Source organism: Anomaloglossus baeobatrachus, chromosome 6 (genome assembly GCF_048569485.1).
Source record: "Anomaloglossus baeobatrachus isolate aAnoBae1 chromosome 6, aAnoBae1.hap1, whole genome shotgun sequence".
In the NCBI taxonomy this organism is placed as follows: Eukaryota; Metazoa; Chordata; class Amphibia; order Anura; family Aromobatidae; genus Anomaloglossus; species Anomaloglossus baeobatrachus.
The window spans coordinates 330,154,934-330,180,940 of record NC_134358.1 but is presented as its reverse complement, the minus strand read 5'-3'; the positions used below and the strand labels follow the sequence as shown (position 1 = coordinate 330,180,940).

The 26,007-nt window shown below is 47.5% G+C and overlaps 1 protein-coding gene across 4 annotated transcripts in view; it reads right to left on the bottom strand.

The window, feature by feature from the left end:
* LOC142243250 (poly(rC)-binding protein 3-like) overlaps nucleotides 1–26,007 on the bottom strand; it is a 1,512,260-nt gene that overhangs the window by 640,675 nt on the left and 845,578 nt on the right. The gene's annotated exons all lie outside the window — the stretch shown is intronic.

The following is a 26,007-nucleotide window of genomic DNA, read 5'->3' as shown; positions in this document are numbered from 1 at the left end:
AAAAAAAATTGCTTTCCTCTCGAACCAATATTAGCCTGTGTGTCAGCAGACAAGAGCGATTATTTTCTCAGCCCTAATCGGACCGAGAAAACAATCGCAACATGCTGCGATTGTAATGCGGTCATTGTTTCTCTCGCACCCATTCAAGTGTACGGGGTGAGAGAAAAATCTCACTGCACTTGCTGTACACTGGTGTACCGCGAGTGCAGTGCGAGAATGGCAATAGCCAGCTACGGAGGAGAGAGGGAGAGATATCCCTCCCTCCCCTCTGCAGCTCTGGCCCGGCCCCCTTCAGCGCTGGCCCTCCCCTCCTCAGTGCCAGCTTGCCCCCCCACAGCTGAGGTTCGCTCGCACAATCGGACCTCAGTCCCATTGACAATCGCATGACACTCAGCTCTGCTGTACTGCGAGCGTGAGCCGAGTGTCATGCGAGGGGATCGCAGTAATCCCCGTGTGGCCCCGGCCTTAATGGCGTCTTTGTGCTTTCTTTTCCAAGAAATTGTCCTCAGCCGAAAGAAACTATGATGTTGCTAACAGAGACATCTTGGCAATTAAGTTGGCTTTCGAGGAATGGTGCCATTGGCTGAAGGGGGCAGTTCATCCGAATACAGTAATCACAGACCATAAAAACCTGTCATAGCTCGAGTCTGCCAAACATCTCAATCCCAGGCAGGCTAGATGGTCTTTGTTTTTTACCAGGTTTAATTTTACTGTCACTTACCGTCCAGGGATTAAAAACATCAAAGTAGATGCATTATCCCGGAGCTTCACTGGTGGTAGTGATCATATGAACCCGGTACCCATTTTGAAGAAAGTAGTGGTTGTCTTGGCCTTGTATTCAGACTTGGAGGGGGAAGTGTTGGAGGTTTAGGGGGATGCCCTGACCTCTTGCCCTTCAGGGAAGTTGTTCTTGCCTCCCAATTTGTGACATAAACCTATTGGAGAACATCACAATTCTGTACTTGCGGGTCATCCAGGTGGTAAAGCAACCCCGGACTTCTTGTCTTGTCATTTTTGGTGGCCAAGGTTGAATCAGGATATGGTTAACTATGTGTCTCCTTGCAGTATTTGCGCACGTTCCAAGGTAACGCATACCCGTCCATCGAGATCTCTCCTGCCATTGGTTATCCCGAATAGATCATGGACGCATGTATCCATGGATTTCATTACTGATCTAGATTTGTGTTTGGGAAAGACTGGTTTTGGTGGTGGTGGATAGGTTCAGTAAGATGACGCACTTCATCGCATTGCCGACACTTTTGAATGCTAACACTCCGACGCAGGTGTTCATCAATCAAGTCAAGCTTCACGGGCTTCTTTCCGATGCAGTCTCAGATCAGGGGCCCCAGTTTGTTTCCAAATTTTGGAAAGCATTTTGCGCTCGACTGGGGGTGCAGTTGTCTTTCTATTCTGCCTTCCATCCTCAGTTGAATGGGCAGACAGAGTACATAAATCAAAATTTGGAAACTTACCTTAGCTGCTTTGTCTTCAAGAACCATGAGGATTAGGCATCTTATTTACCATTGGCTGAATTTGCTTTACATAATCTTCATCAGGAGTCTACTGGCAAGTTACCATTCTTTGGTGCATATGGTTTGCATCCACAATTTGGTATGTTTAGTGATAAGGGTGCTTCGAGAGTTCCTGAAGAGGAGCGTTTTGACTCATTGCTCTCTTCAGTATGGCAAGGGGTTCAGAGTAATTTAAAGCTCATGGGAGACAGATACAAACATAAAAACGCTTGCCTGATTTGGACCTAGGTGTGATTGACTATGTGTGGTTGTCTACAAGGAACATAAAGTTGAAAACTCCTTCCTGGAGGCTTAGGCCTAGTTTTATAACCACTGTCATTAACCCAGTAGCATTTCGTCTAGAGTTACCTCAGGCTTTTAGGATCCACAATGTGTTCCACAGGGCACTGCTGAAAAAGTATGTGGAACCGTTGGAGCCATCCCCCTTGCTGCCAGCCCCAACCATAGTTGATGGTAATTTGGGGTTTTAAATAGCTAAAATTGTTGATTCTTGTTTTTCTACGTCGTTCCCTTCAATACTTGATGCACTGGAGAGGTTACTTAACAGAGAAAACGATGTGGGTCCCAGCATTGGATATGAATGCCATAAGATTGGTTCATTTATTTCATGCTGGTCATCCAGATAGGCCTAACCTGAGTGTCTGGAGACCACTTGTAGAAGGGGGGTGTACTTTCACGGGTGTGTCACGGGTGACAGTCATGTGGTTTCTGGCCATAGAAGGTCACAGTGTTTTGGCTGCTCAGAATGCTTCATGACGTTCCATTGTTCCTTTTGTCAGTATTCATTGGTATTGGTAGCTTTCCTGTTGGATTCATCTCTGCCCCTTTTGGACTCAGCAGGAGCTCGCCTTCCACCCCGATGCTGATGATCAGCATTATCTTGGTGCTTAAATACCCCTTCCTTCCTTAGACTGGTGCTGGTGATATTTTCAATTTACTCAAGCCTTCATTGCAAGTAGGTGCCTCTGTAGTATTGTTGCTGAAAACTTTACTGAACTTCTACCTGTGTCATCTGTAGATAAGTAGTTCATGCATTTTACCCATGTGTGTCCTTGTGATCTATAGTGTTTAGTGGGCTTGACAGAGTGCTCATCCCATCCGTTCCCTATTTAGGGCCCAGCACTACGGATACCTAGGGTTAGGTAAACAACTCGTTGCATAGGTGCGTAACCTATCTAGGGTGGTGAGGAACTCCAGGGACAATCAGTGGTCACCATCTCCACTTTGCCTAGACACAGGGTTTCCCTTCCCTTTAACCGTTCACTTGGTACTTCTCCATATCTAGCTTGACAGAAAGTTTGGGTCATGAGAGGAAGATGCTATACACCAAGCATTCTCTTCTTCCTCACTTGACTTGACTGAAAATGTTTCTGTTGCTTTGGAACTGGCAGTTCTTCTGTATGTCATAGTACTGGGTGTATTGCAGATGGAATGTTTAGATACTGTAAATGAATTTGGCTGTAGAACAGTGTTATTGATGATGTCCATTTCAGGGGCTGAGAAAGTCCTTGCTTTACTGAGCATGCGTCAGTTATTACTTACTATCAGTGTGTGTTGCATGAAGAATAGCTAGCATGCAGGAAAAGCAGAGACCAACATAGGAATAGCATAAAATAGTATCATCATTGTCCTGGAGATATGATTCAATATAGTTAAAGGAGTTGTCCAACATAAACTCAAAAAATGTTTGTAAGCTAATCTGTGCTGTATTGTCATATAAAACACCCCTACATTGTTATTTCTTGTTTTCTAACTTTTGTTCCTCTTGAATTCACCCTTTATTCTCTGCAGCTCCTTGGTTACATTCAGCTCCAGCAAACTCACCACTTCCTGTGCAAAACCTCAGTCAGAGCTGGCACCACCCCTCCCCAGTGTCCAGCCTCTCCCCAGTGTCCAGCCTCGCCCCCTGCCCGCCCCCTGCACACACATTCCCTGTCAGTATTCTTCCCCAGCACCTGACCTGTTATCACTACAGCATTGCAAATAACATCCCCACATCAGGCTCTGCACCCCACACCACATCGGCTCTGCACCGCACACGCACATATGGCTCTGCACACCACACGCACACATATGGCTCTGCACCACACACACTCACATATGGCTCTGCACACCACACACACGCACATATAGTTCTGCACCACGCACGCGCACATCGGGCTCTGCACCGCACGCGCACATCGGGCTCTGCACCGCACGCGCACATCGGGCTCTGCACCGCACGCGCACATCGGGCTCTGCACCGCACGCGCACATCGGGCTCTGCACCGCACGCGCACATCGGGCTCTGCACCGCACGCGCACATCGGGCTCTGCACCGCACGCGCACATCGGGCTCTGCACCGCACGCGCACATCGGGCTCTGCACCGCACACGCACATCGGGCTCTGCACCGCACACGCACATCGGGCTCTGCACCGCACACGCACATAGGTCATTTCATGTTGACATGAAATGACCAGAAGCAGCAAAATCGTGGCAGGAGCGGTCACATGACCACTCTGAGCCGGGGGAGAGGGGCTGACAGCAGGGCAGGTAAGTGGTCTCTATCTACTTACCTGCCCCAATGTAGCCCAATAGGGTAATAAAAAAAAAAGTCAAAAGAAGCCGGATAACCTTTTTAAGGATTTATTCTTGTACCTGTAGATCTATGATTTGTTCTGACTGTTCACACTCTTCTATGTTGCATAATGGAATACACAACAATGTTTTATAGACCATTAGTTAATTACAAGCGTAGTTGAGTAGTATTTAACATATAGATATTCTGTGCTACAATTCATTCGATTAGGATAAGTTTGTATGGTTAGTCTTTTTCTGCTGCTAAATTCATGCTAAAAAAGCTAAATTTTACAGTTATAGCAGAGTGGATGAGAGATATGTAAATCTCAAATCTACTATGCTATTTTTTTAATGCTGCATTTTGATTCCTCTTGCTCTAAATAGGCGTTTTGTTTGAGAATTTTCTTCCTCGATTTGAATGAGATGTTAAAAATTCAGAGAAAAAACGCAGGTAGACAACACATGACTTTATCAGCAAAGTTATATCAAGGTTAGGTAACTTGGCAAACAGGAAGTTTCAAAAAGAAAATAGTTTTAGTTAAACCATGACATAAAAAAAAACAAAACTGAAAAAATACAATATATACCTGAAAAAAATGCAATAAGTAAAAAGTAACCTAAATTAGCTAATTGGTATAGAAATGCCAATAAAATCTGCAGTATCAAAATACATTAAATGCTCATATTGGGAATGTAGCCAAAGGATATGTGTAGTGATGGGTGGACTTACAGATAACCAGGACCAGTGAGTCTAACAGGGTTAAAAAAAAAACCCAGTTACAGCCCGGGATTGATGCTGGTTATCTGGCCAGATGCCAGACCCCATATAAGTCTATGGGGAGCAAAATCTGGCAATTAAAAATATTGTGGTAGAAGAGAGGGGGATAGGAGCAAGCGCTTCATACTTAACAAGCTTCCGGCATGGCTGTAACTGCTTCCAGGCCGCTCATTCACTTCCGAGGCTGCTCATTTACCTTCATGCACATGTACTGCTTCCCCCCCATGGCATCTGTGATTGGTTGCAGTCAGACGCGCCCCCAACGTGAGAGGCAGCAAGTCTGACTGCTTCCAATCAGAGACGTTACGTGTGTCTTATCGTGATATAAAAATAAAGAAATAAAACAATTTGCATATTGTCTCCCCATATTATGATACCCAGCACAGATAAATCATACAGCTACAGGCTGCAGACCCCAGCCATGCACTTATCTTGGCTGTGTATCAAAATAAGAGGACCCACATGCAACTTTTTTTTTTTCAAAAAATATTTAAATAAATAATTTAAAAGAAAAAGTGTGCGGTCCTCCCCCAATTTTAATACCCAGCCATGATAAAGCCAGATAGGTGGGGTCTAGTATTCTCAGGCTGGGTAAATCGCTGCTTATTAGGACCCCCCAGCCTAAAAATAGCTGTTATTATTAATGATTATCTCATCCATTAGATGGGACAAGCCCGGTACTTTACCCAGCTCTTCCTGATTGCACTGGTGCTGTGCAATCAGGGTAACAAGGGGTTAAAGGCAGCCCACAGCTGCCTGTAAGCTTTAGATTAGTAATGGGAGGCGTCTAAGAGATCCTGCCATTACTAATCTGTAAGTGAAGGTAAATAAACACAAAAACTGAAAAAATCCTTTATTTGAAATAAATGACTAAAATGCACCCAACTTTACCACTTTACTGTCCCCCAAAACACCTCTGCAGGTCACATGTAATTCACAAAAGATCCCATGATAATATTAGCTGTGCTACATTTGAAGCTCACAGCGCACACCATAGAACAATGATCACTCACTGTGAGCTGCGGGCAGAGACTAAGTGAGTCGCGCAATCAGTGGTGATGTCACTCAGATGATTTGCAGTGACAGGTGGAGTACCATGAGAACCTCCAGCTGTAACCGCAAATCACCTGACATCACCACTGATCGCGCGGCTCACTCAGTCTCAGCCTGCAGCTCAAAGCAGGCAGTCATTGCTCTATAGTGTTCGCTGTGAGCTTCAGATGAAGCAGAGCTGAGATCATTGTTTAACCTTGTGTGGATTACGTGGGTCCTGCAGGGGTGTTTTGGGGGTTAATAAAGTGGTGAAAGAGGGTGCTTTTTTGTCTTTGATTTCAAAGTAAGGATTTTTTAGATGTTTATATCTTTTCACTTATATAATACTAATAGAGGATTCTCATAGATGCCTCCCATTATTAATCTAAGGCTTAGTGGCAGCTGTGGGCTGTTATCAACCCCTTACTACCCTGATTGCCAGAGCACCAGGGCAATCAAGAAGAGCCCAGTAAAGCACTGAGCTTGTCGCATCTAATGGATGCAACAATCTCGGGCGGCTACAAGCTGTTATTTTCAGGCTTTGGGGGGCCCAATAAGCATGGATTTTCCCAGCCTGAAAATACCAACCCCCAGCTGTAGGGCTTTATCTTGGCTGGGTAACAAAATTGGAGGGACCGCACACTATTTTTTTATAATTATTTATTTAAATATATTTTTTTAACGTTCCTCTTATTTTGGTACACAGCCACAATAAGCACACAGCTGAAGGCTGTAGCCTGTAGCTGTATGCTTTTTTGTGCTGGGTATCATAATATGGGGGCACCCTATGCCAATTGTTTTATTTATTTTTACATCACGGTAGTGATCCGCAGACAGCGCCTGTGATTGGTTCTAGCCAGACACTGTAACAGAAGCTGGGGTCGCGTCTGACTGCAACCAATCACAGATGCCAGAACTGATGGTGGGCAGGGAAAGCAGTGCATATGGATGAGCAATGAGTGCTTCTGAAAGAGTGGCCGCAGGAGCAGTTACAGCCGTGCCGGATACTCGGTATGAAGCGCTAGCTTCATTCTTATTTTCTTTATTTTTTCCTTTTTTTTTAATTTTTATTTTTATTTATGAAACCGTGCGGACCCGGGCTTTTACAGTTTGGGTCCGCCCATAACTAAAAATGTGCACACATTTAGTATTCGCAGCAATATCCAGGCATTGACTGGAAAAATGCTGACTAAAATACACGTGCTTGCACTGATAAAATTGACATGTTGCAGATTTGAGAAACCTTTTTAAGATTCAAATCCGCAAGGAAAAAATAGGCAGCAAGTGCATAAGATTTCAGAAATGTCATTAACTTTGTTGGTTCCGTTAAAACACAGCTTTTTTTTTCAGCACTAGCTTTAGACAGTAATGGTGAAACTTAATCATTAGGATTATGGTGATGAAGGTAAGAAGGAACATGTTGAAAGTAATTAAGATCCTTGCAGAGTTCTGTAAGGATGGAGAACTGGTCCAGTAATACATTACATTATTTTCCTGGTACTGACAATATATATGCCAGTTTTCAGTATCACCCTTATTCTCCTAGTCATTGTTCATCAAGATAGAACATACAGTAGGTGACAAATGTGCAGTCATTGCTTGTATTTTTCCTAGTGATCCTTCGCAGCTGGAGATGCTGCTGTGAACGTGGACCTTTTAAATGGAGTCTCCAGGAAGCATTTAATTAATGGCTTATTTCAATGTAGTCTTTAACAAGAGGATGTGTGACAGACAGCATCTGTCCAGAAGGTCACAAGAGCTTTCATTGCTAATACTGGACATGTGCCCAATGTCTGCAGTGAATACAGCTGGCTTGTGTGGATTAGTTAAGCTCATGTGCCACTGCTGCAGAAGTCTGGAACAATTCTATGCATTTAATACCATAACTCCAACTGTATCAGAAGATCAATCATAAACTTGTATGGTAAAAGCAAAAAATAAAAACATCCATTGCTCTTCATCATCCACACATATGGCATGTGTCAGACATAAGACCAAATATAGGCCTCAGTTGCTTTTTGGATATGTGTTTTACTAAACATCAAATGAGCCTCCCCGCAATAACCCAAATCAATGTTATCCATATTCAAAGCACATGGTCATTTCCTGGCTTCAGTAGGAATAATAATAATAATTATTATTATTATCATTATTCCTGAGGGATTTTATATAATATTGGCCTGCCACACTGTCCAGAAATGATGATTAGTAATAATGGAGACGTATCAAAATTGGTGTAAAGAAACTGTTTAGCATCAGCCCATAGTTATCTGACTCCACTTCTAATTTTTCACAGGCATTTTGAGGATAAAAACAGCAATTCCATTTGTCGCCATGTTCAACGACTCCACTTTCCCTGCACTCTACATTTCCATTGTGACATCTCCGCAGACGGGCTTCAGTCTGAACAAACACTGCACCCGAGACCTGTGCGTCAACCGGCAGTAGCTGTATGATTAGCAGAAGATATGTTTATTTTCCCGTCACATACTTCTGCAATTGTAGAATGTGAGCTTACGATACTGGTGTTCTGACAGGTGAGAAACGGGTAGAAAAAAATACCGGGTGCTCATTGCAAAGAGATTGTGCCAAAGAATGTCCTGCAGGAATTACAGTGTAGAGTGGTATGATTGGAAGACAACTGGGGCATCAGCAAAATCAGTCAAATTTTATTTATATTAGAAAAAACACTAATGATGCAATAAGTAAATGAGGAAGCATAACTTACAAACTTATCCAGTAGCCCTCAGTTTATCCATTTTCCAAATGCTTGTTCACAGACCTAAGTATTTGGGCCTACCATTGCACATTATTTTGTAAGCATTGTTACTACCTCCTTGGGGCTTTATTTGGGCTATGGTGATCAAGATAATGTGACAGTCTTAGGTCTCACTCACATGTCCATATTTAACGCCTTCACAACCGGACGATTTTGCACTTTCCATTTTTTTTTCATCATTCTTCCGAGAGACATAACTTTTTTATATTTCAGTCAATCTGGTCATGTGAGGGCTCGTTGTTTGCAGACTGAGCTGTACTTTTAAATGGAACCACGTGTTGTACCATATAGTGTACTGGAAAACAGCAAAAAAAATTCCAAATGCGGAAAAATTGCAAAAAAATTAAATTGCATTATTGTTTTAGAGCTAATTTATTCACTGTGTTCCCTATATGGTAAAACTGATGTTTTGGAGTTATGCCTGAGGTTGGTGCGAGTTTGTAGACATCAAACATGAATAGGTTTTCTTTTATATAAAGGGTTAAAAAAAATCAGAAGTTTGTCTGTTTTGCGCCATTTTCCGCTACTCATAGCATTCTCATTTTTCAGGATCTATGGCTCAGTGATGGCTTATTTTTGTGTCTTGGGCTGACATTTTTAATGGTACCATTTTTGCAGCAATGCTATGTTTTGATCGCCTGTTATTGCTTTTTGCACAAAATATGCGGCGACCCAAAAACGTAATTTTGGAGTTTAGAATTTTTTTGCCGCTACACCGTTTACCAATCAGATTAATTAATTTTATATTTTGATAGACCGGGCATTTCTGAACGCGGTGATGCCAAATGTGTGTATATTTTTTAATTTTTTTTAACCCTTTAATTTTCAATGGGACAAATAAAGGGTGATTTGAACTTTTAGGTTTTTCAAAACTTTTTTTAAACTTTTTATTTATTTATTTACGCACCTCCCCCTTGAGGGAGGGATTGTTCGGCAGTCTCAGCGATGTTGCTGACAAGGTATATACGTGTGACGCTGCCTTAGCAATAATGTTCGCTGCGGCAGCGATCACCACATATCGCTGGAATGACGGGGGCCGGTGCTATCGCGCTCGACATCGCTAGCAATCGCTAGCGATGTTGCAGCGTGTAAAGTACCCCTTACACTATGACAGCAGGGATGTAGTATTACTGTATGCAATCGTTAAGGGGTTAAAAACTTAACCAAAACGATAGTACTGTTATCATCACTATTTTCCATCAGTTGACATCTGTGTGTCCATTTTTACCATGAGTCTGTCATCATTTTTTTCACAGATGGCTAAAGAAAACTTCTCCTATCCTCTGCAATGTAAACTATGTAGATCACATGGATGGCACAAGAACACTATCAGTGTGCTCTAGGTGTTTTTCACGGGCCCACAGAATTAGATTGTCCCTTTTCATCCATGCTGCTGGCAAAAAATTGACATTTATGTGTATGTTGCACAGACACACCATCCATTTAAATACATGGACATTTGAATAGCACCGTAGGACATAATTGATATGTGTTCTATATGAAAAAACAAATACAACATGTAAGTGCAACATGGACATGTGAATGATGACTTATAGATTATTAAATTTGTACTGCTGAAATTTTTTTTTGCCACAGTTTAAAAATAAGCCACTGATTTGCATCTATGATTAAATATTTACTATTATGCTCGATTTTGAAGTTTATTGTCATGGTTTGATTACAGTTTCCTGCTCTCCCAGTCTTGAGCCTTTTGTCGGTGCTGAGAGGGTCCTGTCCTCTGGCGCCTCGTTCCGGGTGATTGCTCTGCCTCATTGGAGAGCAACGTCACCTGGAATGGCGCCAGTTGTAGTTCCTGTTCTGCAGCTCATGCTTCTGGCTCCTGTAAGTGAATGGTAATGATTCTGCCTCTCGTCCCTGGACCTAGCAACACTTCTCCGCCCTCTCCTTTATCCTGACGTTACCTCCTGGCTCCTGACCCCCGGCTTGTACCCTGACCACGGCTCTGCTATTTCCCTGTATCCTGACATTACATCCTGGCTTCTGACCTGTGGCCTGTTTCACCTACCCCTCCTAGTCAAATCTAGTGACACCTAGTGACTGATCATCACATTTATGATGTTTTCTTGAGTTTCATTTGGCCCAAATTACCCTTGTAGGACCCTGGGCAAGATTGAGCACAAAAAATAATTAGCATCTTAAGAGCTTTGATTGGGTTCAATTACTGTTGCAGAAGCCTCCACAGGAATTTGGCCCCTACTAAGGCTGGGGACTAAAGGCAAATATTTTTTTCAAGCAAAAAATGTTTGAGCTTACATAGCTAAAATTTTCTTTAGGCTGGGTGCATACTAGAATTGTTTCTCTCATTTGTGAGAATTGGATCATTTAGGGTAATGACACTGATCAAACTTTGATCAGAGTTTGATCAGAGTTTCAGCTAAGTGTGTTCAGATTCTCTCACATGAGAGAATCATAGCATACTTTCTGGAGATGAAGAGAGCAAAATGTCTTTTCCATTGTGTGAGTTTGTGATTTTGATCGGCACTGTCCCATAGAAAATAGAAAAACAGTAGTCCAAGATGATCCGATAAAACATTGGATGGCACTCGTCTGATGTATATGCTCATGTGAGCAAGCCCATCTTTATTTTTTGTAAAATCTGTATTTTTTTTACATCAGTGAATTACCAGGCTTGGCACAAAAGGCAAAAGCAGAAATTTGTGTGCTTCCATAATTATCATCATGCTCATTTTTTGCTAAAAATTTGAGGTGTCTTGACTAATATGAATTCCCCTGTAGGCCTGCATAGGATTGGGCACCTGTCCAGTACTGGGAACTTAACAGGCTGTTGTATTATTAGTTTTCATATCTAACTCACATGGTTGGAGATGTGGCTATCATGGCTTGAAAAAGCATACATACCCTGTGAACTTTTCACATTTTGTCACGATATTCTCACAAACGTAAATGTATTTTATTGGGATTTAATGTGACATATCAACACAAATCAGTATGTGTTAAATGTAAAGGAAATGATACATCTAAATATTTAAAAAGTCTAAATCTGAAAATTGTGCCTTGCATTTGTATTCAGCTCCCCTGAGTCAATACTTTGTAGGACCACCTTTTGCTGAAATTACTGCTGCACATGTGGCGCCCCTGACCTGGTCAGGCACCACTGAGTACTGCACCCATGCTGGGGACAGTACAATACAGGTAATCCAGAAGGCTGACAGGGGTGTGGAACACAGGCGCATAGTAATCAGCTCTCACACATGTACCCATGAGAGGACCCCTGGGGATCCCAGGAGGGGGAAAAGCCTTGACCTTCACTGGAATAGTGGAGGGGGCCAAAAGCCTCCATCTCCTCTCAAGGGGTGTGGTAAGAGAGTCTGGTTGCTAGGTGGCGTAGGCAAGAACAGGAGAGGAGGGGCAGTGAGTCAGTTAGAGCAGAACTCCATAGGGCTCAGTGAGGAGCAGACCTGTGGGGCTGTTGCTGTCTAACAGCGCCCGCGCAGTGGCTACTGACGGGGGAGAACGGTCAACTAGGAGTGCTACCCGAAATCCATCTTCAGCTAAAGAGAGAGAGCACGGAGTGGGAAGTAAGGAGACTGCTAGAGAGAACCAGGCCCAAACGGGCGGCAGATCCCGAAGCGGAGATAGATCCAGCTTTCTTTTGCTAAACCTGCCGGTGTGGGGCTCTCAAAGCCCACGCCACAACACCACAAAAGCCGCAGCCACGTAGCCACAGTTAGGGCCCATAGCTCACAGGAGGCAAGAAGCTGGAGTGAGCTGGCCCAGGCGACAAGCACACGGCGAACGAAGGGGAGAGAGGCTGCAGCATCTTCCCTGGGTGACCCCCATAGGGACTCAAAGTCGGGGTCACCCCAAACCACCAAGGGCTAAGGAAGGCGAGTTGGTAGTCACCCTCATAAAGTCAGCCTGAAGGATACCTGGTTCCCACCTGGTTCATCTCAGCTACGCCCGGGCTACTCACCCTGCCATCAAATGTGAGTAAAGCCCTTGAAAGACAGTTCTGCCTGTGTGAGTCATTCTGCGACTTGTAGTACTACGCATCTACACCGGGCCCTGGGGCTTGCCTCACTCTCAGGAGGCTATTTCAACTAACTGCACACACCATCAGCCCCAGGCGACCCTCAACCTGCAGTGGCGGTCCCTACTGGCCGCAATACTGAGAGTGGCGTCACGACAAGAAGAAGATCTCCTACCTGTGACCAGATCCAGCTACGTGGAGTCCCTGAAGGTAATGCACCGACACAACACCTGTGGGGCTTCACATCTGGCGTCACGAACAGGATAAGGACTAGACCTGTTCAGACAGGTGACCATGTGCCTGGGCGGTCCGCTTGGAAAATTGGAAGCGCCGCCATATTGCCACCATGAAAAGCGCGCTGAAAAACAACAGCAGCCCGCGCTGGAAGAAGTTACCGCCCACGAAGAGGTGTGGCTACCCAGAGATCCCCTGCAGAGTTCGGACCTCGCTTGTGAAGAGAGCGGAAGCGTCCAGAGACGTCGGGACAGAAAGGGAGCCAGAAGCCTGCTGCTGGGAGAGGAGCTGCTGAAAGAGGCAGAGCGGAAACTGAACAGCTTGCTACTAGAGGCAACGACGAGTCCACTGCTGGGAAATCGTACAGAAGAGGGCGCAGAAGAAATGGCGTCTGACCGCAGAAACCCAGAACCGGGCTCCGCTGCCTGGTGGTATCGGGAGCTGGCCCAGTTCTGCGACCGACTGGAGACCCGGGTCGTGGAGCAGATCAGAGAAGAACGCATGGAACTTCTGGAGATGGCTGCCGCGGTTCAGGCCTATGAAGGGAGAGCCGCGCGCCGAGCGCCAGACCGAGTGGCAACGACTCAGACCCCGATGCTGCCACCGATGGGTGAGTCCAGTATTACCCCTGCCGGCCCGGATGCCCCGACCCCTGCTGCCACGCCCGCGGTCCCTGAAGAGGCGCCCGGTGCGGCGACGCTGAAGCAGGCCGCAGCCACGCCAGGTGCGGCCTTCCAAGCCCCAGCGGCCGCAGCGATGCCCTGCTCGGCCCACCAAGACCCGGTCCCTGCAGCAACGCCCAGTCCGGCCCGCAAAGAACCGGCTGCCACCGCGACCCTCATCCGCGCCGCAGGCGTAACGCTGACCCAGGCCGCCGCCCTGCTAGGCCCGGCCCGCCGAGACCCCACCGCCGCAGCAACGCTCGTCCGCGCCGCAAGTGAGGTGCTGAACCAGGCCGCAGCCACGCCAGGCGCGGCCCGCCAAGCCCCGGCCGCCGTAGCGATGCCCTGCTCGGCCCACCAAGACCCGGTCCCTGCAGCGACGCCCAGCCCAGCCTGCACAGATCCCATCGCAGCTGCGACGCCGATCCAGGCCGCCGCCATACAGGGCGCGGCCCGCCAAGACCAGGCCGCCGCCAAACAGGGCGCGGCCCGCCAAGACCAGGCCGCCGCCATGCCGGGCGCGGCCCGCCAAGACCAGGCCGCCGACATGCCGGGCGCGGCCCGCCAAGACCAGGCCGCCGCCAAACAGGGCGCGGCCCGCCAAGACCAGGCCGCCGCCATGCCGGGCGCGGCCCGCCAAGACCAGGCCGCCGCCATACAGGGCGCGGCCCGCAAAGAGATTGCATCACCATTTACCCCGGCCTGCAAGGCCAGAGCAGACACCGCTCCCCAGTCCAAAGAGGTCCCTGCTGGAAAGCCCACGCTGGGGGAGGACCCCGAATACTGGCGGCTGAAGGCTGACATGGAGGCCAAGTTTCCACAATGGTTGGTGGACCGGTACATGCTCCCTCCGCATACCCCCAAGAGGATTCCAGCAACCCCTGCAGCAACCACGCCAAAGAGTCCCCCGCCTGGGCCTGCTGAAGAAAGCCCATTCCCAGCACTGCCACCAAAGGAGTGCCAAGAAGAAAGGAAAGACAGTAATAAAGACAGAAAAGACCAAAGACCTAATGATGAGACCACTACAGATGAGGAAAAAGGTCAAGAAGCCAACAGGTGCCGCAGCCCTACAGGCCCAAGCCCTGGTGAAGAGGAGTCTGCATAAGTTCAAGTAAAGTACAGCAAGTTTTGACCAGTTGGAAAGTTTGTTTTGCAACGTTTTAAAGTTCAAGTATGTGCCCACATAAACTATTGTGAGAAAACCATAAACCTTAAGGCTATGAACTGGCTATAGCCACAAACTCTCGCAGTGTAAATAGTTACACCAAAAGGGCACCACCACCACCAGAGTCAGCCTGTTTAGGGGCTTGGCTCGTCTGCAACCAGGAGGAGCCCGTCCGTATATAGGGCCTTGGCTCACCTGCGACCAGAGAGCATGCCTGTTTATGGGGCCTGGCTCTCCACCACAAAGAGGGTACCTGGTCAGCACCAACTGTGGAGGCCGCCTCTGCATCCTGCCAGAAGAGGCTGAAGGCGCGGATCCACCAAGCCAGGTATACCCTGAAACCACCAGCCCATGAAAGCCGCCTCTACATCCTGCCAGAAGTGGCTGAAGCCGCGGCCAACGTGAAAGGGTTTTGGGTGGGTTAACGGACTTGTGGGTGGAGGGTGGTGATGTATGGTACCTGGTGCTTTTAAAATGTTTTACATGTTTTAATGTTTTATGCATTTTTAAAATGTTGTCTTGCAGCCCGAGGACGTGCTGGTGATAACTAAGGGGGAATGTGGCGCCCCTGACCTGGTCAGGCACCACTGAGTACTGCACCCATGCTGGGGACAGTACAATACAGGTAATCCAGAAGGCTGACAGGGGTGTGGAACACAGGCGCATAGTAATCAGCTCTCACACATGTACCCATGAGAGGACCCCTGGGGATCCCAGGAGGGGGAAAAGCCTTGACCTTCACTGGAATAGTGGAGGGGGCCAAAAGCCTCCATCTCCTCTCAAGGGGTGTGGTAAGAGAGTCTGGTTGCTAGGTGGCGTAGGCAAGAACAGGAGAGGAGGGGCAGTGAGTCAGTTAGAGCAGAACTCCATAGGGCTCAGTGAGGAGCAGACCTGTGGGGCTGTTGCTGTCTAACAGCGCCCGCGCAGTGGCTACTGACGGGGGAGAACGGTCAACTAGGAGTGCTACCCGAAATCCATCTTCAGCTAAAGAGAGAGAGCACGGAGTGGGAAGTAAGGAGACTGCTAGAGAGAACCAGGCCCAAACGGGCGGCAGATCCCGAAGCGGAGATAGATCCAGCTTTCTTTTGCTAAACCTGCCGGTGTGGGGCTCTCAAAGCCCACGCCACAACACCACAAAAGCCGCAGCCACGTAGCCACAGTTAGGGCCCATAGCTCACAGGAGGCAAGAAGCTGGAGTGAGCTGGCCCAGGCGACAAGCACACGGCGAACGAAGGGGAGAGAGGCTGCAGCATCTTCCCTGGGTGACCCCCATAGGGACTCAAAGTCGGGGTCACCCCAAACCACCAAGGGCTAAGGAAGGCGAGTTGGTAGTCACCCTCATAAAGTCAGCCTGAAGGATACCTGGTTCCCACCTGGTTCATCTCAGCTACGCCCGGGCTACTCACCCTGCCATCAAATGTGAGTAAAGCCCTTGAAAGACAGTTCTGCCTGTGTGAGTCATTCTGCGACTTGTAGTACTACGCATCTACACCGGGCCCTGGGGCTTGCCTCACTCTCAGGAGGCTATTTCAACTAACTGCACACACCATCAGCCCCAGGCGACCCTCAACCTGCAGTGGCGGTCCCTACTGGCCGCAATACTGAGAGTGGCGTCACGACAAGAAGAAGATCTCCTACCTGTGACCAGATCCAGCTACGTGGAGTCCCTGAAGGTAATGCACCGACACAACACCTGTGGAGCTTCACACACATCTTTTGGGTATATCTTTGCCAAGATCCCCTTGTAAATACTGTAGCTTCATCCATCTTCCCATTAAGTATGATTAACTTTCCAGTCCTTGCTGAAAAAAAGCATCCCCGCAGCATGCTGCCAACATTATATTTGACGATGGTGATGGAGTTTTCTTGGTAATGTGCAGTGTTTTGTATTTAGCCAAAAATGTGCTTGTTCTGCCTTTCGCATTCAATCTGTTTGTTATTGTTCCTATGCTGTAAACTAATGTTTTATTTGCTAGGTGGTACTTTGGCTCCCTCTAGTTACCAAACCTTAGTAGTACCAGCTTTGTATTTCATGTTCCTTCTCTCCTCCCCTTTGAGGTGCATTCTGGGTCGAAAACCTCATTTCCTGCTGGCTCACAAGATGAAGGCAGTCTCCATTTTGATTCCCCTTGTGAAAGCATCGCTGGTAAGGAATTCTACATTTGTTGCCATCTGAAGCTCAGCACTTTCATTGTATTTAGTTAGCTGCATCTACCAACCTGGAATTAATCTGTTTGTACATTTGTATGTATATTGTCAGATTTCTGTATGAATGTACCCTGTTATATTATGCATGTACTGATTGTACATACTTTACTGTTTCCAGTTTCACCAATCCAATACATTTGCCTACTTTTAATAAATGCAGACTTCAAGCAACAGTCTAATTATTGACAGTGAATAAGGTTTATCTGCCTAACAAACTATATATGTCCAAGGACACGTGTAGGGAGGACAGAACAGTTTTACTTTCGTCTCATCTGACTACAGCACCTTCTTAACTATATACAGTACATCCCAGGACACGTGTAGGGAGGACAGAACAGTGAAACAGTGAAAGTAACAGATCTTTGGCTAGATTAACATTCTTTGAGCTATTCAGTATTAAAAGGCCAAGCACCCCTACTCACTGAAAATGTGTGCAGGCACTGTGACAACAGCAGACAGGAAAGCTATCGACTACCAAATCGAGTTCTTAGATGGTCAGTTCTGTCTACCACTGCCCACGATCATCAAATGTAACTGAATCCCTGACAACAGGTCTGAAATTCCTACTCCAGATGTAGCAATCCACCATGCTCACTTGAAATGCATCGCGCACCTTATACCAGAACTTGACCATCAGGTCCAGATAATACTGTTGTGGGAAAGAGACATCCTACAAGTCCATAAAGTAAGAAGTCACATCAATGGGTCCCATAATGCTCCCTACGCTGAAAAGCTAGACCTGGGATGGGTCATAATAGGAGACGTATGTCTAGGACGCTATACGCTCCCTCTTCCGTGACCAGCATGCTGACACGTACTCTGGAGAATGGTCGTTCATCTCTGTTCCAACTCTGTAACAACAAGTTTCACCTCAAAGAACTGCCACACAGCTTACAGCTATCCCATCACCTAACAGAATTTACTGATGACTAGAGATGAGCGAACCGGTCCCGGTTCGGCTCGAGGTCGGTTCGCCGAACGGAGGTCCTGTTCAAGTTCGGCTCGTCGAACGTTCGACGAACCGAACTCGAACTGCATAGGAAACAATGGCAGGCAATCACAAACACAGAAAAACACCTAGAAAACACCCTCAAAGGTGTCCAAAAGGTGACAAACAACTCAAACACATGGGAAAGTGGCAAGGACATATACTCATGCGAAAACAAAACAGATGGACAAGGAAAAAGAGGAGGACACACAGATCTAGGCATGGCACGCCCTTCTAAAATCATGTAAAACACCGCAAGGTGACTCCAAGCGGAGTCTCCCTTTTTTTCCAAAAATTGGGCCACACAGACACCCACCCCATCAGTGGCAGCACTTGGGCCCTAGTTGCAAACAGGATGTTTTGATTTGCATCAAGCACATTCAAAAATACGCCATTCTTATCCGTCCCCAGGATGACACCGGGGTAGGTAGCAAAGTCTTTCCTGACCCCAGCTCTGTTCATCTTGGCTTCTTTTAAAAACACAGCAAGCAAGGGTTACTCCAAGCGGAGTCTCCCTTTTTTTCCAAAAATTGTGCCCCACATACACCCACCCATTCAGTGGCAGCACTTGTGCCCTAGTTGTACACTTCACAGCTAGATTTGCATCAAGCACATTCAAAAATACGCCATAATTAACCGTCCCCAGCATGATACCAGGGTAGGTAGCAAAGTCTTTCCTGATCCCAGCTCTGTTCATCTTGGCTTCTTTTAAAAACAATGTAAGCAAGGGTTACTCCAAGCGGAGTCTCCCTTTTTTCCAAAAATTGGGCCACACAGACACCCACCCCATCAGTGGCAGCATTTGGGCCCTAGTTGCAAACAGGATGTTTTGATTTGCATCAAGCACATTCAAAAATACGCCATAATTAACCGTCCCCAGCATGACACCGGGGTAGGTAGATAAAGTCTTTGCTGACCCATGACTTGTTCATCTTGGCTTCTTTTAAAAACAATGTAAGCAAGGGTTACTCCAAGCGGAGTCTCCCTTTTTTCCAAAAATTGGGCCACACAGACACCCACCCCATCAGTGGCAGCACTTGGGCCCTAGTTGCAAACAGGATGTTTTGATTTGCATCAAGCACATTCAAAAATACGCCATAATTAACCGTCCCCAGCATGACACCAGGGTAGGTAGCAAAGTCTTTCCTGATCCCAGCTCTGTTCATCTTGGCTTCTTTTAAAAACAATGTAAGCAAGGGTTACTCCAAGCGGAGTCTCCCTTTTTTCCAAAAATTGGGCCACACAGACACCCACCCCATCAGTGGCAGCACTTGGGCCCTAGTTGCAAACAGGATGTTTTGATTTGCATCAAGCACATTCAAAAATACGCCATAATTAACCGTCCCCAGCATGACACCGGGGTAGGTAGATAAAGTCTTTGCTGACCCATGACTTGTTCATCTTGGCTTCTTTTAAAAACAATGTAAGCAAGGGTTACTCCAAGCGGAGTCTCCCTTTTTTCCAAAAATTGGGCCACACAGACACCCACCCCATCAGTGGCAGCACTTGGGCCCTAGTTGCAAACAGGATGTTTTGATTTGCATCAAGCACATTCAAAAATACGCCATAATTAACTGTCCCCAGCATGACACCGGGGTAGGTAGATAAAGTCTTTGCTGACCCATGACTTGTTCATCTTGGCTTCTTTTAAAAACAATGTAAGCAAGGGTTACTCCAAGCGGAGTCTCCCTTTTTTCCAAAAATTGGGCCACACAGACACCCACCCCATCAGTGGCAGCACTTGGGCCCTAGTTGCAAACAGGATGTTTTGATTTGCATCAAGCACATTCAAAAATACGCCATAATTAACCGTCACCAGCATGACACCAGGGTAGGTAGCAAAGTCTTTCCTGATCCCAGCTCTGTTCATTTGGCTTCTTTTAAAAACAATGTAAGCAAGGGTTACTCCAAGCGGAGTCTCCCTTTTTTTCCAAAAATTGTGCCCCACACACACCCACCCATTCAGTGGCAGCACTTGTGCCCTAGTTGTACACTTCACAGCTAGATTTGCATCAAGCACATTCCAAATCCACAAGCATTTACTCTCCCCAGGATGACACAGGGGTTGTAAATTCCTTCTGGATCCATGACTTGTTCATTTTGATGAACGTCAGTCTGTCCACATTGTCACTGGACAGACGCGTGCGCTTATCTGTCAGCACATACCCAGCAGCACTGAAGACACGTTCAGAGACAACGCTGGCAGCTGGACACGACAAAATCTCCAAGGCGTAAGTTGCGAGCTCTGGCCATTTTTCTAGGTTTGAAGCCCAAAAGGAGCAAGGCTCCAGTTGCACAGTCATGGCATCGATGTTCATTTGGAGATACTCCTGTATCATCCTCTCCAGCCGTTGACTATGTGTCAGACTTGTTGTCTCTGGTGGCCTTGAAAAGGAGGGTCTAAAAAAATTATGAAAAGATTCCATAAAATTGCTGTTACCAGCACCAGATACGGTCCTACTGGTACGTGTAGACTGTTGAAGATGACGAGACCGTCCCATGTTTGTCAAGTTACAACTGGGAGATTCACTCCCTGCACCTGCACGGTTGTTTGGTGGAAAAGCAGATCTAAGATCGAGTAACAGCTTCTGCTGATACTCCTGCATACGTGCGTCCCTTTCTATGGCTGGAATTATGTCACAAAATTTGGACTTGTACCGGGGATCTAATAGTGTGGCAAGCCAGTAGTCATCATCACTTCTAATTTTGACAATACGAGGGTCATGTTGGAGGTAGTGCAACAAGAAGGCACTCATGTGTCTTGCGCAGCCATGCGGACCAAGTCCACGCTGTGTTTGTGGCATAGAGGTGCTAACCGTTCTTTCTTCCTCTGACATCTCCCCCCAACCTCTTTCAACTGAAATTTGACCAAGGTCTCCCTCATCTGCTGAGTCTTCCATGTCCATGGACAGTTCGTCCTCCATTTCTTCATGTCCTCCTGCACCTTCCTCAACATCTCGCCTGCTACCATGCGCCCTTGTTGATCCCTGTACCCCATGCTCCCATGCCTGGCGCCTTGGTGATGATGAACGTCTGGACCTTGGTGATGTTGTTGTGTCTTGCGCATATGAATCCTCCTGTAGTTCATCCCCTTCCTGTTGTCCCACCCCCTGACTCCGAATAGTGTTTAGCGTGTGTTCCAGCATGTAAATGACTGGAATCGTCATGCTGATAATGGCATTGTCAGCGCTAAACATATTCGTCGCCATGTCGAAACTGTGCAGAAGGGTGCATAGGTCCTTGATCTGAGACCACTCCATCAGGGTGATCTGCCCCACCTCTGCATCTCGTTGGCCCAGGCTATACGTCATGACGTATTGCACCAGGGCACGGCGGTGCTGCCACAGTCGCTGTAACATGTGGAGAGTTGAATTCCAGCGTGTCGCCACATCGCATTTCAGGCGATGAACCGGCAGGCTGAAAGACTTCTGGAGCGATGCAAGTCGCTCAGCTGCGGCGCTTGAACGGCGGAAGTGAGCAGACAGTTTTCGTGCCCTGTTCAGAAGGCCATCTAGGCCGGGATACTGTGTTAAAAATTGCTGCACGACAAGGTTCAACACGTGAGCCATACAAGGTACGTGTGTCACCTTGCCCAGGCGAAGGGCCGCACCCAGGTTTGCAGCATTGTCGCACACGGCCTTACCAGGCTGCAGGTTGAGTGGAGACAACCATTTATTAAACTCGGATCGCAGAGCTGACCACAACTCCTCAGCTGTGTGACTCTTATTCCCAAGACATGTCAAGCTAAACACCGCCTGATGCCGTTGCGCTCTGCTGCCAGCATAGTAATGAGGGGTGCGTGATTCCTTCTGCGCAGTGAGAACGCTGGTGGCCTGACCAGGCAGGCTTGGGGCGGAGGTGGAGGACCCAGATGAGGTGGAGGATGCAGAACCAGTGGCGGAACTTGGACAGACAGAGGATTGACACACAAGTCGTGGGGACGGCAAGACTTGTGCAGCAGACCCTTCACCATCTATCACCATAGTTACCCAGTGCCCAGTCAGCGACATGTAACGTCCCTGTCCATGCTTACTGGTCCAAGTATCGGTGGTGAAATGCACCCGTTCACACACAGAGTTTCTCAAGGAAGCGGTGATGTTGTGTGCGACATGCTGGTGTAGCGCGGGCACACCTTTCTTAGAGAAGTAGTGGCGACTAGGCATCTGGTACTGGGGCACAGCGACAGACATAAGGTCTCTAAAATCCTGTGTGTCCACTAGGCGGAAAGGCAGCATTTCTGTAGCCAACAGCTTACAGAGGGATAGAGTCAACCTCTTAGCTTTGTCATGGGTCGCAGGAAATGGCCTTTTATTTGACCACATCTGAGGGACAGAGATCTGGCTGCTGTGTGTAGACGGTGTTGAGTAGGGTGTCCCTGGAAAAATGCAGGTTTGTGAGGAAAGTGCAGGCGGAGACATGATGTTGCCTTCATCCAAAGTTGGTGCTATCGATGTCTGAGACAGCTGTACACACTCACTTGTTTCCCCTTCCAAAACAACTGACGACCTACCAAGCAAACTGCCTGTTGCGGTTACAGTGGTGGAAGTTGTGGGTGGAAAAACAGGTGTGACAGCTGTCCCCACAGTCCTAGAAGACAACGAGCGCGCGGATGCACTGGAAGGGGCAGGCGGTGGATGGTTCGCTCCGCTAGGCCGCATTGCAGCACGGTGAGCTTCCCACCGGGCCATATGATATTTATTCATGTGACGATTCATGGAAGAAGTTGTCAAACTGCTGAGGTTTTGACCTCTACTAAGAGAACCATGACAAATTTTACAGATCACATAATTTGGGCGATCTTTTTCTATGTCAAAAAAGGACCAGGCTAGGCAAGGCTTAGAGGCCATGCGACCTGATGATCCACCCCGAATAATGCTCAGAGGCAGAGTGGTGGCTGAGGATGCAGTTGTAGATGTGCTACCAGTACTCCGACTCTGTCCAGGAAGGCGCAAGATAACTTCGTCATCAGTTGCATCCTCCTCCACCACCTCTGTTGACCTCCTCGAGTGCCTGACTGTGGGTTGACAGTAGGTGGGATCTAGAACTTCATCATCAATTGTTGTGTTTGCACTCCCCTCCCCCTCTGACCGAGCCTCTTCTTGCCCTGACCGAATATTTAAGTTGTCATCCCAATCGGGTATCTGAGTCTCATCTTCATCAGTATGTTCCTCATTGTCTATAACCACAGGTGTTACAGTTTTTTGTGACAAAGGGTCAACATTATGCTCCGAAACTTGGTCCTCACGGCCTGAATCAGAGTCACAAAGGTTCTGGGCATCACTGCAGACCATTTCCTGTTCTGTACTCACTGTAGCTTGGGAGCAGATCTCTGATTCCCAGGCTATAGTGTGACTGAACAGCTCTGCAGACTCAGCCATCTCAGTTCCACCATACTGTGCAGGGCGGATAGTGACTTCAGAGCTGGGAGAAATCAAGTTTGATTGGGATGACAACTCAGAGGACTGGTGTTTTTTGGATGCGGTACTTGAAGTGGCTGAGAGGGCACTTGTTGGACCACTTGAGATCCATTCAAGCATTTTCCTTTTTTGCCCATCATCTACCTTTGTTCCTGTTGTTCGTGTCCGTAAAAAAGGGAGCACATCGGATTGTCCACGGTAAGTAGTAGACATCTTACTTTTGCTGGTAGATGGTCTATCTTCAGCAGATGATAATGGAGCTTTGCCACCTTTCCCATGGACAAAACCTTTTTTGCCTTTTCCACCACGCCTCTTCCCCTTTCCACCAGCATCTGTCATTTTGCCACTCATGTTGATTGCGACAAGATTGTGGACTGAAAATGTGGTAGTAAAAATTGAGAGGTGGTGTAGATTGCAGTGGTGGTCTAGCTTTATTAACAGCAGAATAATAAAGAATAAATATCCCTGACAATGCAACTACGGCCCTTAAACTGGCAGCAAAAATTGCTAGTATAATGGCTTAGTTATAATGAGTTGGAGTGTGCAATGCAGGCAGACGTGCTCTGCAAATGTCTTTGCACTAGTGTGACTATAGCAAAGTCCAATAGTCACGTTTAGGATGCCACTAGGTACACTGAGTGTTTGCTAGTATAATGGCTTAGTTATAATGAGTTGGAGTGTGCAATGCAGGCAGACGTGCTCTGCAAATGTCTTTGCACTAGTGGGACTATAGCAAAGTCCAATAGTCACGTTTAGGATGCCACTAGGTACACTGAGTGTTTGCTAGTAGTGATGAGCGAGCATGCTTGTAACTACTCGGTACTCGCACGAGTATCGCTGTACTCGGGCTGCTCGGCGGGGACCGAGTAATCTCGCGATACTCGTGCTGTACTCGTGGTCTTCATTTCTGCATGTTGGCGCTCTTTTGAGAGCCAGCCCTCATGCAGGGATTGGCTGGCAGACCACTGCAATGCCACAGCCCTGTTAGTTGTGGAATTGCAGTGATTGGCCGGCCTGCACAGCGTGACCGAGCCTTTATACCGGCCGGCGCGCTGTGCTCTGCTCACAGCTATCCAGACAGTCAGTGCAGGGAGAGTGTCGCTGATTCAGGGAAAGCTTTGCGGCCCTTTATAGCTTTTTCAGTTGCAGGGCTGCAAACAGTGTGACCAAAAGTCCTTCTCAGGACTATTCTAGTTGTATACAGGCAGGCAGGGTATAGCCAGGTCGGAGTACAGTAGCAGAGTCCTTCTCAGGACTATTGTTGCTATATACAGGCAGGGTATAGCCAGGTCTGAATACAGGCTAGTGACCAGAAGAGTCCTTGTCAGGACTATTGTACCAGTATACAGGCAGGCAGGCAGGCAGGGTAGTGGTGACCGTATACCAGCCTTCATCATATCTGGGGCTGGTGTACACAGTGTAAAACAGTCCAGATAGTGTCTGACTTGTCTGTAATTGTCGCTCCCCAAAAAAACCTGTTAGGTTCTTATTGCGTCCGTGCTTGGTTTTTAAAACCGCACGTGTGTGCCTGTTGGTGGCAGCGTGCAGGTGCACTTGTGTGCAATTTCCACAAACTTTGATATAACGCACAAGTAGTGAATATACACGTCAGCAGTGCACAGCATTGCAAAATGCGCAAGGGCATTGGCAAGGAACAAGGAAGTGGACGTGATGGTGGTGCAGGCAGAGGCCGAGGTCGTGGGCAAGCTCTAATTTCGCCACAACAAAGGGCCACATCTAGTCGCTCGCACGTCCTGTCCCAAATTCTTGGGGACCGCAGCAGTACACCGCTCTTGAACCAAGACCAGTGTCAACAGGTTGTTAGTTGGATAGCAGATAATGCTTCCAGTCAGATTGGCACCACCACAAACACTCTGTCTTCCACACGGTCAAGTGTCAGTAGCCGTGATACTGCACCGCACATTTCTGAACCTGATCCTCCTTCCTACCACCAGGCTGAGTACACGTCCTCCTCGGACATTAATGATCCCACACTTGGACACTCGGAAGAGCTGTTCACGTTTCCATTCACACATTCTGGCCTCTCGCCAGCTCATATTGAAGTGGGTCATGAGGAGATCGTCTGTACAGATGGCCAAATATTTGAGCAGCCACGTTCTCACGAAGTTGGCAACGTGTCTCAACAAGTGGTGGACGATGATGAGACACAATTGTCAGCAAGTCAGGAGGAGGAGCAGGGTGCGGAAGAGGAAGACGACGTGGTGGATGATCCAGTAACTGACCCAACCTGGCAGGAGGATATGCAGAGCGAGGACAGCAGTGCACAGGGGGAGGGAGGCGTAGCATCACAACAGGCAGTAAGAAGCAGGGTGGTGGCCCCAGGCAGAAGTCAGGCAACCGTTCCCCGGAACAACACGACGACACAAGGTGCCTGTACAAATGTTAGGTCTTCCCGAGTCTGGCAGTTTTTTAAGTTGGATCCAGATGATTCAAAAAAGGCCATTTGCAACACCTGCCGTGCCAGCATCAGCAGGGGTACCAAAACTAGCAGCCTGACCACCACCAGCATGATCAGGCACATGTCAGCCAAGCACCCGACTTTGTGGGAAGTACAACAGAGTCGAGGAGCAGTGCTTGCTGATGTCACTGCTATGTCTTCGCTGGTTGTGCATGCGAG